Genomic DNA, 15,500 nt, shown 5'->3' with positions numbered 1-15,500 from the left:
CCGAGTTCACCTGGGAGCGTGAAGATCAGATGAAGAAGAAATACCCGCATCTAATTCCAGAAGATTCGTCAACACCTTCAACAGCTTAAAATTTCGGGACGAAATTTATTTAACGGGTAGGTACTGTAGTGACCCGAACTTTTCCATGTTTATATATATTAATTGAGATTGATATTTACATGATTAAATGTTTCCAACATGTTAAGCAATCAAACTTGTTAAGACTTGATTAATTGAAATATGTTTCATATAGACAATTGACCACCCAAGTTGACCGGCGATTCACGAACGTTAAAACTTGTAAAAACGACATGACGATATATATATGGATATACATATGGTTAACATGAGATTATGATAAGTAAGTATATCCATAAGTATATTAACAATGAGTTATATACATATAAACAAGACTACTAACTTAAGGATTTCGAAACGAGACATATATGTAACGATTATCGTTGTAACGACATTTAAATGTATATATATCATATTAAGATATATTAATATATCATAATATCATGATAATATAATAATTTAACATCTCATTATATATAATAAACAATGGGTTAACAACATTAATTGAGATCGTTAACTTAAAGGTTTCAAAACAACACTTACATGTAACGACTAACGATGACTTAACGACTCAGTTAAAATGTATATACATGTAGTGTATTTAGATGTATTAAAATACTTTTGGAAGACTTCAAGACATATATCAAAACACTCATACTTAACGAAAATGGTTACAGTTACTTTTCCATTCTTTTCTTTCATCAAGAATTCTAGTCGTATTCTTACCCGTATTATACACAGCTTCAAAACGTACTTACTATGAGTATATACCAATAGGAACTAGCATGGGATTCCACTCTTGATTATGTCATGTATGACTAATCAATTTTAACTTCTACCATGAGCTAGTCAACTAACTAGAACTCCTTTTAACCCCACTCACCACTCACCAATTACCACTCATCATTCACTCCATTTCACTTCCAATTCTCTTTCTAATTCTCTCTCAACACACACACACACACACACACACACACACACACTATTATGAACGTATTTTTCCAGTAGTTAATCATCATCTTCATCAAAAATCACTTCAAGAATCAAGCTATAATCATCATAGGAAGAACACTTCAAGAACACTTCAAAAATCCCTTCAAGTTTACTAATTTACTTCCAAGCTTCCTAATCCATTCCAAGTAATCATCTAAGATCAAGAAACCTTTGCTATATACAGTAGGTTATATTTCTTATTCAAGGTAATATTCATATTCAAACTTTGATTCAATTTCTATAACTATAAACTATCTTAATTCGCGTAAAAATCTTACTTGAACTTGTTTTTGTGTCATGATCCTACTTCAAGAACTTTCAAGCCATCCAAGATCCTTTGAAGCTAGATCATTTCTTGTCACTTCCAGTAGGTTTACCTACTAAACTTGAGGTAGTAATGATGTTCATAACATCATTCGATTCATATATATAAAACTATCTTATTCGAAGGTTTAAACTCGTAATCACTAGAACATAGTTTAGTTAATTCTAAACTTGTTCGCAAACAAAAGTTAATCCTTCTAACTTGACTTTTAAAATTAACTATACACATGTTCTATATCTATATGATATGCTAACTTAATGATTTAAAACCTGGAAACACGAAAAACACCGTAAAACCGGATTTACGCCGTCGTAGTAACACCGCGGGCTGTTTTGGGTTAGTTAATTAAAAACTATGATAAACTTTGATTTAAAAGTTGTTATTCTGAGAAAATGATTTTTATTATGAACATGAAAGTATATCCAAAAATTATGGTTAAACTCAAAGTGGAAGTATGTTTTCTAAAATGGTCATCTAGACGTCGTTCTTTCGACTGAAATGACTGCCTTTACAAAAACGACTTGTAACTTATTTTTACGACTATAAACCTATAATTTTCTGTTTAGATTCATAAAATAGAGTTCAATATGAAACCATAGCAATTTGATTCACTCAAAACGGATTTAAAATGAAGAAGTTATGGGTAAAACAAGATTGGATAATTTTTCTCATTTTAGCTACGTGAAAATTGGTAACAAATCTATTCCAACCATAACTTAATCAACTTGTATTGTATATTATGTAATCTTGAGATACCATAGACACGTATACAATGTTTCGACCTATCATGTCGACACATCTATATATATTTCGGAACAACCATAGACACTCTATATGTGAATGTTGGAGTTAGCTATACAGGGTTGAGGTTGATTCCAAAATATATATAGTTTGAGTTGTGATCAATACTGAGATACGTATACACTGGGTTGTGGATTGATTCAAGATAATATTTATCGATTTATTTCTGTACATCTAACTGTGGACAACTAGTTGTAGGTTACTAACGAGGACAGTTGACTTAATAAACTTAAAACATCAAAATATATTAAAAGTGTTGTAAATATATTTTAAACATACTTTGATATATATGTATATATTGTTATAGGTTCGTGAATCAACCAGTGGCCAAGTCTTACTTCCCGACGAAGTAAAAATCTGTGAAAGTGAGTTATAGTCCCACTTTTAAAATCTAATATTTTTGGGATGCGAATACATGCAGGTTTTATAAATGATTTACAAAATAGACACAAGTACGTGAAACTACATTCTATGGTTGAATTATCAAAATCGAATATGCCCCTTTTTATTAAGTCTGGTAATCTAAGAATTAGGGAACAGACACCCTAATTGACGCGAATCCTAAATATAGATCTATTGGGCCTAACAAACCCCATCCAAAGTACCGGATGCTTTAGTACTTCGAAATTTATATCATATCCGAAGGGTGTCCCGGAATAATGGGGATATTCATATATATGCATCTTGTTAATGTCGGTTACCAGGTGTTCACCATATGAATGATTTTTATCTCTATGTATGGGATGTGTATTGAAATATGAAATCTTGTGGTCTATTGTTACGATTTGATATATATAGGTTAAACCTATAACTCACTAACATTTTTGTTGACGTTTTAAGCATGTTTATTCTCAGGTGATTATTAAGAGCTTCCGCTGTCGCATACTTAAATAAGGACGAGATTTGGAGTCCATGCTTGTATGATATTGTGTAAAAACTGCATTCAAGAAACTTATTTTGTTGGAACATATTTGTATTGTAAACCATTATGTAATGGTCGTGTGTAAACAGGATATTTTAGATTATCATTATTTGATAATCTACGTAAAGCTTTTTAAACCTTTATTGATGAAATAAAGGTTATGGTTTGTTTTAAAATGAATGCAGTCTTTGAAAAACGTCTCATATAGAGGTCAAAACCTCGCAACGAAATCAATTAATATGGAACGTTTTTAATCAATAAGAACGGGACATTTCAAAAAGTCACCATGCAATCGCATGGCCTGGAGGTACAAAATACATGCGATCGCATGGCAGCAGATGCCTTGCCACATCTATAAATTCCAGCATTTTCGGTCGAATGTACACATCTTTTTCTCTTCTCTATCTCTCAACATAATATATATATATATATATATATATATATATATATATATATATATATATATATATATATATATATATATATATATATATTATAATTTTAATTTTATTTTTATTTTTAATTTTAATAATAATAAGGGTATGTTAGCGAATGTTGTAAGTGTGTAAGTCGAAATTCTGTCCGTGTAACGCTACGCTATTATTAATCATTGTAAGTTATGTTCAACCTTTTTAAATTAATGTCTCGTAGTTAAGTTATTATTGTACTTATTTAAGCCGAAGTAATCATGATGTTGGGCTAAAATATTAAGACGGGGTAATTGGGCTTTGTACCATAATTGGGGTTTGGACCAAAGAACGACACTTGTGGAAATTAGACTATGGGCTAATAATGGGCTTTATATTTGTTTAATTAAATGATAGTTTGTTAATTTAATATAAAGATTTACAATTGGACGTACCTATAAATAACTATATACACTCGATCAGACACGATGGGTGGGATATTTATAAGTACTAATAATCGTTTATTTAATCGGACACGGGAATGAATTAATAGTTAATGGACTTATTAAAACAGGGGTGAATTACATACAAGGAAAATTGGTGTAATTATAGTTTAAGTCCCCAATTAGTTGGAATATTTGACTTCGGATATAAGGATAATTTGAAGAGGACACTCGCACTTTATATTTATGACTGATGGACTGTTATGGACAAAAACTAGACGGACATATTGAATAATCCAGGACAAAGGACAATTAACTCATGGTAATAAACTATAATCAACACGTCAAACATCATGATTACGGAAGTTTAAATAAGCATAATTCCTTTATTTCATATTTAATTGCACTTTTAATTATAGCACTTTTAGTTACTTTCATTTTATTTAATTGCACTTTTAATTATCGTACTTATTAATTATCGCAACTTTATTTATTGTCATTTTATTTTTCGCATTTTAATTTATCGTACTTTAATTATTGTCATTTAATTTACGCTTTAAATTAAGTCTTTTATATATTTAATATTTTACATTAGGTTTTAACTGCGACTAAAGTTTTAAAATCAACAAACCGGTCATTAAACGATAAAAACCCCCTTTTAAAATAATAATACTACTTATATATATATATATATATATATATATATATATATATATATATATATATATATATATATATATATATATATATATATATATATATATATATATATATATACAAATATAGTTTTAAAAATATAGCGTTAAACTTGGCTAGCTCCCTGTGGAACGAACCGGACTTACTAAAAACTACACTACTGTACGATTAGGTACACTGCCAATAAGTGTTGTAGTAAGGTTTAGGTATATCCACTCTATAAATAAATAAATAACTTGTGTAAAATTGTATCGTATTTAATAGTATTTTGTAGTAAAAATATAACTATTTCGTATACACCTCTACGCACATCAATGGGCAGCCAACTTATTAATCAATGTTTTCTCCAGCAGATGGATCAATCTCTCTTCTTGTAGCAATATCACAACCTTTGTAGAAAGTAGTTACCTTTTTAAACTTATCCAAACCTTGTTGTGGACAACCTCTAAGCTACCCAAGTTGAATAAAGAGACTCGTTAGTTTTCTGACGAAAATTAGCAATTTCAGTTTGAAAGGTGACAGTTTTTGATGCGGGAAAGAATCGAGTAAGAAATTTTTCAACCATCGTATCCCAACTAGTAATATCTCCTTCAGGTAACGAGTTTAACCATCCCTTAGCTTCATCTTTTAACGACCATGGAAAGAGGCGAAGATAGATGACATTACTTTCCACATTATTAATGTTAAATAGATTACAAATATCTTTAAAATTCCGGATGTGAGCATTATCATCTTCTTTTTCAGTACCCTTAAATTGGTTATCCTTAAGCAAATGAAATATAGGACCTTTAATATCAAAATTTTCTTTTATAACAGGCTGAGTAATAGCATGACTAATCCTTCCCGACCCGCTTTCATTAACGCTTCCATTGAATTTTCAGTAGTCATTTCAATTTCTGAACCAAAAAGAGATCCCAAATTAGAATCAGGACTAGACGGTGGACTAGATAATGAATCATCATTAGAAGTAGTTCCTTCATTGAAATTTAATTTCTTAACGATATTCGAATCCTTAGAAGGTTTAAATAATATATCGGGATTTGGTAACATATCTTGTAAGACTGGTTTCTTGGATCGAGTATTCATGTGATCTAAAATCATAAAAAGAATTGTTTTAGGAGAAAATGTTTTAGACCTTAAAGGATATATATAATTATATTTTGAATTTATTCTAATTTCTCTTATAATATTTAAGAAATATATTAGTATATTAGTACATTTTAAATTGATAAATATAATAAATATTAATGACATAACTAAAAATATAAATATTAAATACCAACTTTTATCGCATAACAACGAATAATCAAACATACACGGCCTATTGAATCTTTCAATACTTAAGTGACCCGTCAGCGTCTAGGTTCGAGCAGGAGCCTTTAAATCGGAACTCCAACAACCCTCCCCTAAAGGAAGACAGTTATCACCCGTTTTCAAGAAATATCAACAACCAAAGTATATCATATTTCCGTATTTACCGCGCTCCCCGGCAGCGGGGCCAAAAAGTTGATGTGCAAAAGTGTGCAGTGCTTAATTTTCCTTTCAAACTTTTAGATTTATAAAAAATTTATTAATACACTTTTAACAACCTAACGAGCAACAAAACCCGATCAGAGGTAGTATTTTAGGTTATCGTCCTAAAAGAGCGTAGATGCGTTATAAGTTGTTTAATTCTTAGTTTAATTCTTATTAAAGAATTAAAGATATATTTTTATGTCTTTTATATGATAGATTTATCTCTTAGGAAAGAGATGATTTTTAAGATAAACAAAATAATAAAATAAAATAAGGAATTAAAGATTCAAAATAAACAGATACGAATAAAAGCAGTTACATGAACAACTAACTCATAAGGGAATCATATTAGGCAAGTTTCATGACTTATATTAACACAAAGCAGAATAACAATCATAGACCAATTATTATCCCTTAATAGGCTAAGCTAAGTGTCGCATATCATTCAATAAGTAGGACTTAAAGCATATGCTAGATACGTGATGTGCATAACTAACATTTTAATTCTTCATGCTCAACTCAATTACATGATACACATTAATCTTGTGATGAGGATCAATATGCAAATAGACTGACAAATCATATAAGCTATTAAACACCAAGTAGATCAACTCAAGTTACTAGCTGAAAGTTAATTACTACTAAGTTCTCATGCAATCATTAATTAAACAAATCTAAACAAAGGTTCTTCGATTAAGCCTAACAAAATCAAACTTTATTATATAAGCGTAATTCCAATTAAACAAGTTTATCACTATTAAGCTTTTTAACCTAGTTGCATGCAATTCAATTTAACAAGTTTGATGGACTAGATCTAAACAAGTAGCATGAATCGAATAATAGATCATCGAATTAAGTACTATTCAACCCTAAAATCATGTTATTTAATCATTAAGCATGGCAAACAAGTGTATTTAAACAAAAAAGTTTTGAAAGAGTTCAAATATTATTACAGAAACTTGACCATACAGATCTGGAAAAGAACCAGAAATTGTACAGATAAAGCACACGAAGCCGGCGACTTCCTCCCAACCAAGGCGGCGGCTTGGGGTTATGAGGCCGCGGCTTCATCTAATTCCCAGACGAAGTTCAGTTTTCATCCACGTAACCACTATGAACGTTTAGTACATAGCAGAAGACGAATAGAAACAATTACAGTAAATAAAATAGATAAAACAGTAAAATAAGGATAGAATCATACCTTAAAAAAAGTAGATGTAAGAAACTTGAATTAAAAACTCGAATGATTCTTGTTTACAATGAATAAATCTAACCTAAGGGTTTAGAGAAAACCCTAAAGAAAAAGCGAACTAACCAGAATTATTGAATTCTGAAAACTACATATGAAAACTGAGACCAGAGGCCTTTATTTATAATGTTCAGATTCGGTGGCCAAGCCGGCAGCTTTAGTGGGAAGCCGGCGGCTTGCCTTATGTCGGTGACTCCTTTTGCAAGTTTAACTTAATCTGCAAGCTCAATTCTTTAACCGTAATAACTAAGCCGGCGGCTTCAGGGAAGGCCGGCGGCTTCAAAGATCGGCCAAATGAAGCCGCCGGCTTCAAAGATCGGCCAAATCTTCTTGATTTTGTTTCCATTTTTACTTGAACTTGGTCGACAAGATGAGAAACCGTGTTCATTAGGCCGGCGGCTTCAGGATGAAGCCGGTGGCTTCCTTGTCTTTTTGCTTGATCAACAAGTTCTTTCAATTTCACAAAGATTCTGGAACATTCTCGCGTATTCAGCTCCAAGCCGACGGCTTCAGTGAATCCATGCAGGCGGCTTCCTGGCAAACGTACTAAGATAACTCCTCAAATTGTTATTAAAAAACTGTATTCCTGGCTTCAGTGAATCCATGCAGGCGGCTTCCTTAGCCTTTCTGCAATTTTCTCTATTTTTGATCCTGTTTGATACATAACTTTGATAAAATCATCAGAAATACCTTTTTCCCATTTTTACTCATTTTAGTGTGTTTTGGGATTAAAATGACTCTAAAATACTAAGATAACTCCTCAAATTGTTATTAAAAAACTGTATTTTAGGAGTTATCAAGTATCTTTCTGGCAAACGTACATTCCTCACAAGTTTACCAAGGCTAAAATATTCAGTCTTGCTAATCTTTCATATATTACTAATGAGAAGCTTGGACACACCAAGACTTATACCTCTCCGTTCACTGATAACACAATTAACACAAGGGAATCCCTTAAGGAACATTACCCTATATGCCCGACTAACACACTAATGCTCTTTCAAAATTCCTCATCATACGGGTCTCACTCCCGTGAGTTTAATGACACGATGACTCTTAGGTAATCAATCTCTTAGGCCAACTCACGATTGGAATCACTACATAATTCCTTAACCACACACTCAACCAGGTCATAACATTTATTACTATCACGAGACTTGTTACATTCCAGTACGAGATCCTAAGTCTACGCTACACACCCGTATCGGTCATCCTTGTTATGGTAAAAGACCACAACCATACGATCTCAATCACGCACCCACTACTTAGGGTGACTACAACGCACCAACCTCAGGAGTCCACTTACTCGCATTAGATGTCTATATTCACCATAACTCTCCTCGACTCACTATACACCTAAGGTGACAACAAACACAACACTTTAGACCAACGCAATCTACGAACCATTACATGCCTCCGAACTGCCCACCAAATCTTTCCTAACCATATAACGCTCCTCCGCTCGGTACTCAACATATCATGCTTGGTGTCAAGATACAAGGTTGTAATAATGGTGATCAGGAATTATTACAATTGTGTACCTTACCATTTTCACATGGCCATGTAAAGTACTTTACACGGACTAGCGCGACATTCACACAATACTCGATAGACGACCATTCCTAAATAACCTGAATAGTCAAAGTCCCTCCGGTGAACTTGACCATTCAAAACTGCCAAATAACCGAATTTCGCCACAAGTCAACCTACATCCCAGGTAACTATCATCAAACAGATATCCGAGTTGGCCTACCTACTTTAGGCTACTATCTAACTAGGGCACAACATTATGTACAAATTGAGGCCCTACTTAATTACACATACACAATTCGTAATTAGTCTACATATTTGCTAAAGAAGTAACCAGTCCAAGTTCGACCCGTATTTCTACAAGTCCCGCATATAACACACAAACTAGTCTAAGTTTAGGCACCTATCTTGAAAGTCACCTAGATCCCTTAGACCATGCTCTGATACCACTTAAAACGAACCTCGACTCAATTCCAGAAAACGACAACCCTTTTTTTTTTACAACTTTACACATTCCAAAACTAACACAAAAATTACCAAAACCCATTCATTTCAACCTAAATCCGTTTAACCTCCAACATACAACAAAATTATACAACGAAATGCTTGACCAAGTTTAATCATTTATCGGGTGACCTACGACCCGTTACATAACACAAAAGTGTAATTTTGGCCCAAATTACCTTACGAATGATTTAAGACTCAACAACCCAAACCGATACCAAAAGCATGTTCACGGGACTATCTATCCCCAACCCGAATCTAATAAGCCACGAGCCATCCCTCCATGAGCTCAAACAACATCTAAATATCTAGTCTAGCAACTAGATAGCTCCAAGTCAACCGTACCTATAAAAAAGTAAACAACGCGAGGGGTAAGCATAAAGTTTAATGAATGTAATAATTATACATATACATATATAATTCACTTACTTGCACCCACTTACAAATACAACGCATATCAACGCACATACCAAACTAGCATCACCGTTAGCATATAATCAACAAGTAACATGCTAAGGATAAACACACACACACACACACACACACATGCAAGCAATATGGATCCATATTCACACAACCCGGGAATGGTACTCGCATTTCCCACTGGTACTCGCATTTCTCGATAAAATTATACCACGCAAATACGTTACTCCCAAGGTGAAGTTAGTGGACTGAGTCAACGACCACAACCCACCCATCACACATGTCATGACGAAGTAGTAAAACTACCAACACCATGACACACATGTGGCCTCCATCGTACAAAGGGTAGTGAAATCCTCACGCACGGATAACACTATAGTGCAACCTCACGCACAGATACACTAACCACACCCCACACACAAGCAAATAAATTATATACACATACATATAATTATTCCACTCACCTCGGAATCTCTAGCAACATAATATCCAAATTCTACGAGTCGCCAATGTAATCCACCTATTACATTATATCACAAATAATAAGCTAAATTTTTCTATTTTTTTTTAGCTAATTATCACACACATAAACACAAAACCCGCCTATAAAGCCACTAGACACCATAAGTGACTACTAGCTTAATTTCGACCCAATTAAGATTACGATCAATTTGACTCAAGAAAGACTCGACTCATTACCACTATGAGTGGAAATTCAGGCCCAAACAACAACCTAACAATATATACACTAATACCAAGCCAAAATCCCAAATCATAACTCTTTGTACAAAATTTACCCATTTTGACATTTGGAACAGCCCTATATTCACAGCAGGTTTTGACCCAGCTAATTTCCTATTCAGTCCTCAAAAACTTATTCATTGGATAGGATATTCAAAGCCCTTTTCTGAAAATTGCTTACACGCCCCAAACGGAGCCACGGTTTACAAGCTTTACAAAATCGAGTTTTGTGCAGTTTTTCTTCACCTACGGGTTTAACATGATTTACCCAATTTTCAACTCATAACCCTACCTAAAACACCAATTCACTAACCCTTGATTAACAACACTATGAAGGATTAATTTTTTACCATAATTCATCATTACCATCTTCATTTACAATAGTAAAATCATAAATTCACATTATAATTACCCAAACCTGAGTTCATCAAATCTCAATTTCTAGTTCATCCATGATGTTTATACATCATGTATGAACTAACTACAACACCCACTTACATAGTTAAACATAATCAACAAGAAAACTAGACAACCAAGACTAGGGTTTTTACCTACAACTTGAAGATGATGAAGAGAAGAGGATCTCTTCACAAGTCTTCACACTCTCAATTTATCTTACTTCTAATTGATCAAAATCACCAACTTCTAGCTTCAATTTTGAAGAAAATCAAAAACTCAAAACCTCCTTGGTTGCTCCTGCTCGTCACCTACTTCCCTTTCTCTCAATTCTCTCTTTTAATTTTTATTTAAGTGTAAGATATAATTTAAATTCTCTAACTTTGTAAATTAAGTTTAGGAATTTTACACTTTTAGTCCCTAATCTTTAATAACCTTACACTTTACCCCCTTTAAATATCATGGATGTTACATTATTGTTCAAACTTCAAAGAGATAAACTGTTATAATGGGTCAACTAGCTCAGTCAGTTGGACCAACCATTCAATTGTTATAGGCCAAGTATGTGAAATCTTATGAAAGTTGATTTTGTTATGCAAGTTTAAAAACTATACTAGGTGGCTTTTTGACTACTTCTGATGTAGGTATGTTACTTAAATGGGTCTAAGTATGGGTTTAAATTCTACTATATATGGTTGTGTCAAGTAGCTCTTTAATATATACTACGTACTACGGAGTAATAGTTTTTTAAAATGATGTTGAATTTAAGGGCTATTAATTATCTTGAAATCAAGTACGAAGGATATAATAAATTGCATTTTTGAGACTTTAAGTCCCATTTCATAAGGTGTCATTATTCTCTTCTTTATAACTATTTTAATTTTGATTATGTTTCTAATCACTATCATATACGTAATATACCTTATAGTTTAGGTTTCTCAGGTCTTGTTGTATGTTTTTGATGAAAATGATGCAGCTACTTCTGTCCAGGACAATAAAGCAAGTATATAATGTCCAGTTTCATATTGTGCTATCATTTGGGAGAATAATGACGGGTATCTTTTTGTTTGTTTTACCATGAATGACGGGAGGCCATTTAAGCACAAGGTGAAAAGGGAGATGTTGAGGTATATGAGAGGGCATATGCCATTTTAAGTTGTCATCTCCAGTTTCGGTTACCGTTTTGTCATCCAGTAGTATAATCCTTTGTAGTGTTATCATAGTTAAAGGTGTTTGAATATATGTATCGAGATATAAATATAAATATTCTACACTACGAATTGATAAATTTAAGATGTTTGAATATATGTTGGTATGGTAACATTTATCAACTATATCTACTATAATATATTATTCAACAATTATTCTTCAACAAACTCGTAATGTCACAGGTCTTTTAACTAGTAGAGTCATATTTTCACAGGCAAATTACATTTTTTTTCTCCTTAATTTTTGTTTTTTGTGTGTTTTTTCTTTCGTTTCAAGTACTTTGCCTTCTATTACACCCATCCGTCCTTTCTAGTTGACAAGTGATCCGTATATAACTAATTTTTAGTTTAATTTTTAATCGTACACAATCGAACATATTTTTGATCCTTTGTACTTTGTCTTTTCTCAATTTTATCTAGGGATGAGCAAAAATACCGGTAAACCAAAACCGTACCGGTATCGAAATACCGTACCGATGATATTCGGTATTGGTATTGGTTCCTAGTTTAAACAAAATTCGATTTCGGTACCGGTACTCTCGACTTGAAAGAATTTTAAAACGAAATATAATGGGCTATCGGGTATTATGTAATAAGTTTAATATTAGGGAAAAACATATAAAGATATAAATTGACTACTAATTATTCAATTGTTAAGTCTACTAACAGTACTACTTCTTGTTTTATCCAAGTTGAAATTCATAAGATTTTGATTCTGTTAAAATTTATGTGTTTTCTAAAAACATACTGTATAAACTAACCAAATAGTTGTCTGGTTGGTTAAAGAAAAAAGTATCCACCTTTAGAATGAGAACTGTCAAAATACATCCACAATAGTTGAAGACTTTCATATGCTAATAAGATATTAATTGACTACGTATTCGGTATAATGTGCAATTGTTACGATCAAGTACTGATAGGTCAGATCATGATGAGAATCGAAGAAACAAGAGAAAGAATGAGTTCGGTTGAGCAGTTAACATATTCGGTTTTAGAGAGAAATTCGGTACAAATGTTTTCCACAACTTCTTAAACTAGTTTATAATGCAATGGTTATCTAATTAGGACTACTAAGCTTCCTTATGTAGCCCTCTTCTAAGGAACCATCTAATATGTTTGTTTCACAATAACACTATACATCTTTGGGACCTAACAAGTACTCCTATATTTGAAGATGAAGTAATTGATATATTGAAAGATGGCGACGTCGCAATTAGTAATATATTATGTTTTATTTATTTTATTCTATAAAATATTTGTATATGTTTGTGTGATAAATAATGACCAATTAACTAAATTTATGTCTTTTTATTATATAGAGATGGAAGAGGCGATCAAGAAACAAAACAAAAAGGGAATGAGATGGTGACCTTCGAAGCTTAGCTTATTTTTTTGGTTAAACTATATTTATACGAATTTTACATTAATTTTTCAATTTTTTATAAACTCTACATGTATTCAATTTTTGTTTTAGAATTTTTTTTTCGTTTATCTTATATTTGTTTATGGCATGTTCATCTTCATCTTATTTATATATCATTGTTCTTTAACGAATAATCTACATTATATATAATAGGAAAAAAAAATGTATATGTACATACATCATACCACGTCACACGTATCATCTACACCATTGTTAAAAAATTGCGGTACCAAGTGGGTAAAATACCGAAAAATACCGGTCCCATACCGGTACCGAAACCGATACCGTATTGAAATTTCGGTACGGTTTCGGTTCTCTATTTTACCCAATTGGTACTAACCAGTACTGGTACGGTTCGGCAGTGTTGTAAATCTCCCGAGATCTCCCCGAGATCTCCCCCGAGATCTCGTTTTTAGAAGGCAACCGAGACGAGATATTCATCTCCCGAGATTTCTCGGTCAACGGGGTCAAACTTAGTCAAAGCCATGATTTCTTGAATTTTCTTGCTAATTTGTAAGATTTTCTTGTAAAATTCTTAATTTCTAAGATTTTCTCGCTCATTTCTCAGATATTGTTGTAAAATCTCGTAAAAACGTATATAAATATACATATATTTATGCTTTTATGTATATTTTTAGTAAAAAAACTACAAAGTCAACGTAAGTCAACATCCGAGATCTCCCCGAGATTATTCCGAGATGCCGAGATCTCCCTAAAAAAGTTCAAACGAGATCTCCCCGAGATCCGAGTTCTCCAACCTTGCGGTTCGGTACGGTTCCGGAACCGATCCCATCCCTAATTTTATCTGTTAACGTGTGTAATAATAAAATGATTAACAATCTTATTATTTTGGTTGGATTTAATATCAACGGGAGTTTTCTTTGGTCGCGAATTAAATTGCGCATGGAGTAAAAATATGAGTTTAAAGATTCGTAAAGATAAAAAAATGAAGTAAAACGGAATGTTGTAGTATCGACATTGCCATGTTGAGTGATGTTCATAGTTAATCCAATAAAGTTACAATGTTAATGTGATGTTCATAGTGAGGGATATTCAAATGAATCGAATTTTTAAGTTTAGACTCAAGGGACCAATTAGAGTGTCGAAAAAAAAAAAATTTTTAAATTTTTTTTTTTCCAATAACATATGATTGGATTTGACATGCAGTAAATCACATATGATTCTGTCTGCCAATCACATGTGATTGTAAAACCCAATCACATGTGATTCTGCATGTCAAATCCAATCACATGTGATTGAAAAAAATAAAATCGAAAAAAAAGTTTTAGAAAAAAAAACATTTCGATAAAAAAAAATTTAATTTTTTTTAATTTTTTTTCCAATTACATGTAATTGTCGCGCCACATGTCACATTCTGATTAGTCCGTTGAATTTCAAGCAAATTATTGAATTCAATGGATTACAACTCTGTTCATAGTATAATACTCTTAAGGAGTATGGGATTAATGACTACAATGTCAGTTAAACATAGAAAACGAGTCATAAGCACTAACATTTATAGATACATATAGGCAAGGTTGGATATAATCGGATCTCGGGGAGATCTCATTTGAATAGTTTTTGGAAGATCTTGGCATCTCGGAATAATCTCGGGGAGATCTCGAACGTTAACTTACATTGACTTTATTGTTTTTTGAATAAAAATATTTATATAAAAATAAATATATGTATATTTATATACGTTTTTACGAAATTTTATAAGAAAATCCGTGAAATGAGCATGAAAATCCTTGAAATTATGAGATTTTACAAGAAAATTCGAGAAATGAGCAAGAAAATCCGAAAATTCGTGACTTTGAACAAGTTTGACCCCGTTGACCGAGAA

Source organism: Rutidosis leptorrhynchoides, chromosome 3 (assembly GCF_046630445.1).
Source record: "Rutidosis leptorrhynchoides isolate AG116_Rl617_1_P2 chromosome 3, CSIRO_AGI_Rlap_v1, whole genome shotgun sequence".
NCBI lineage: Eukaryota > Viridiplantae > Streptophyta > Magnoliopsida > Asterales > Asteraceae > Rutidosis > Rutidosis leptorrhynchoides.
This window is presented reverse-complemented; position numbering follows the sequence as displayed.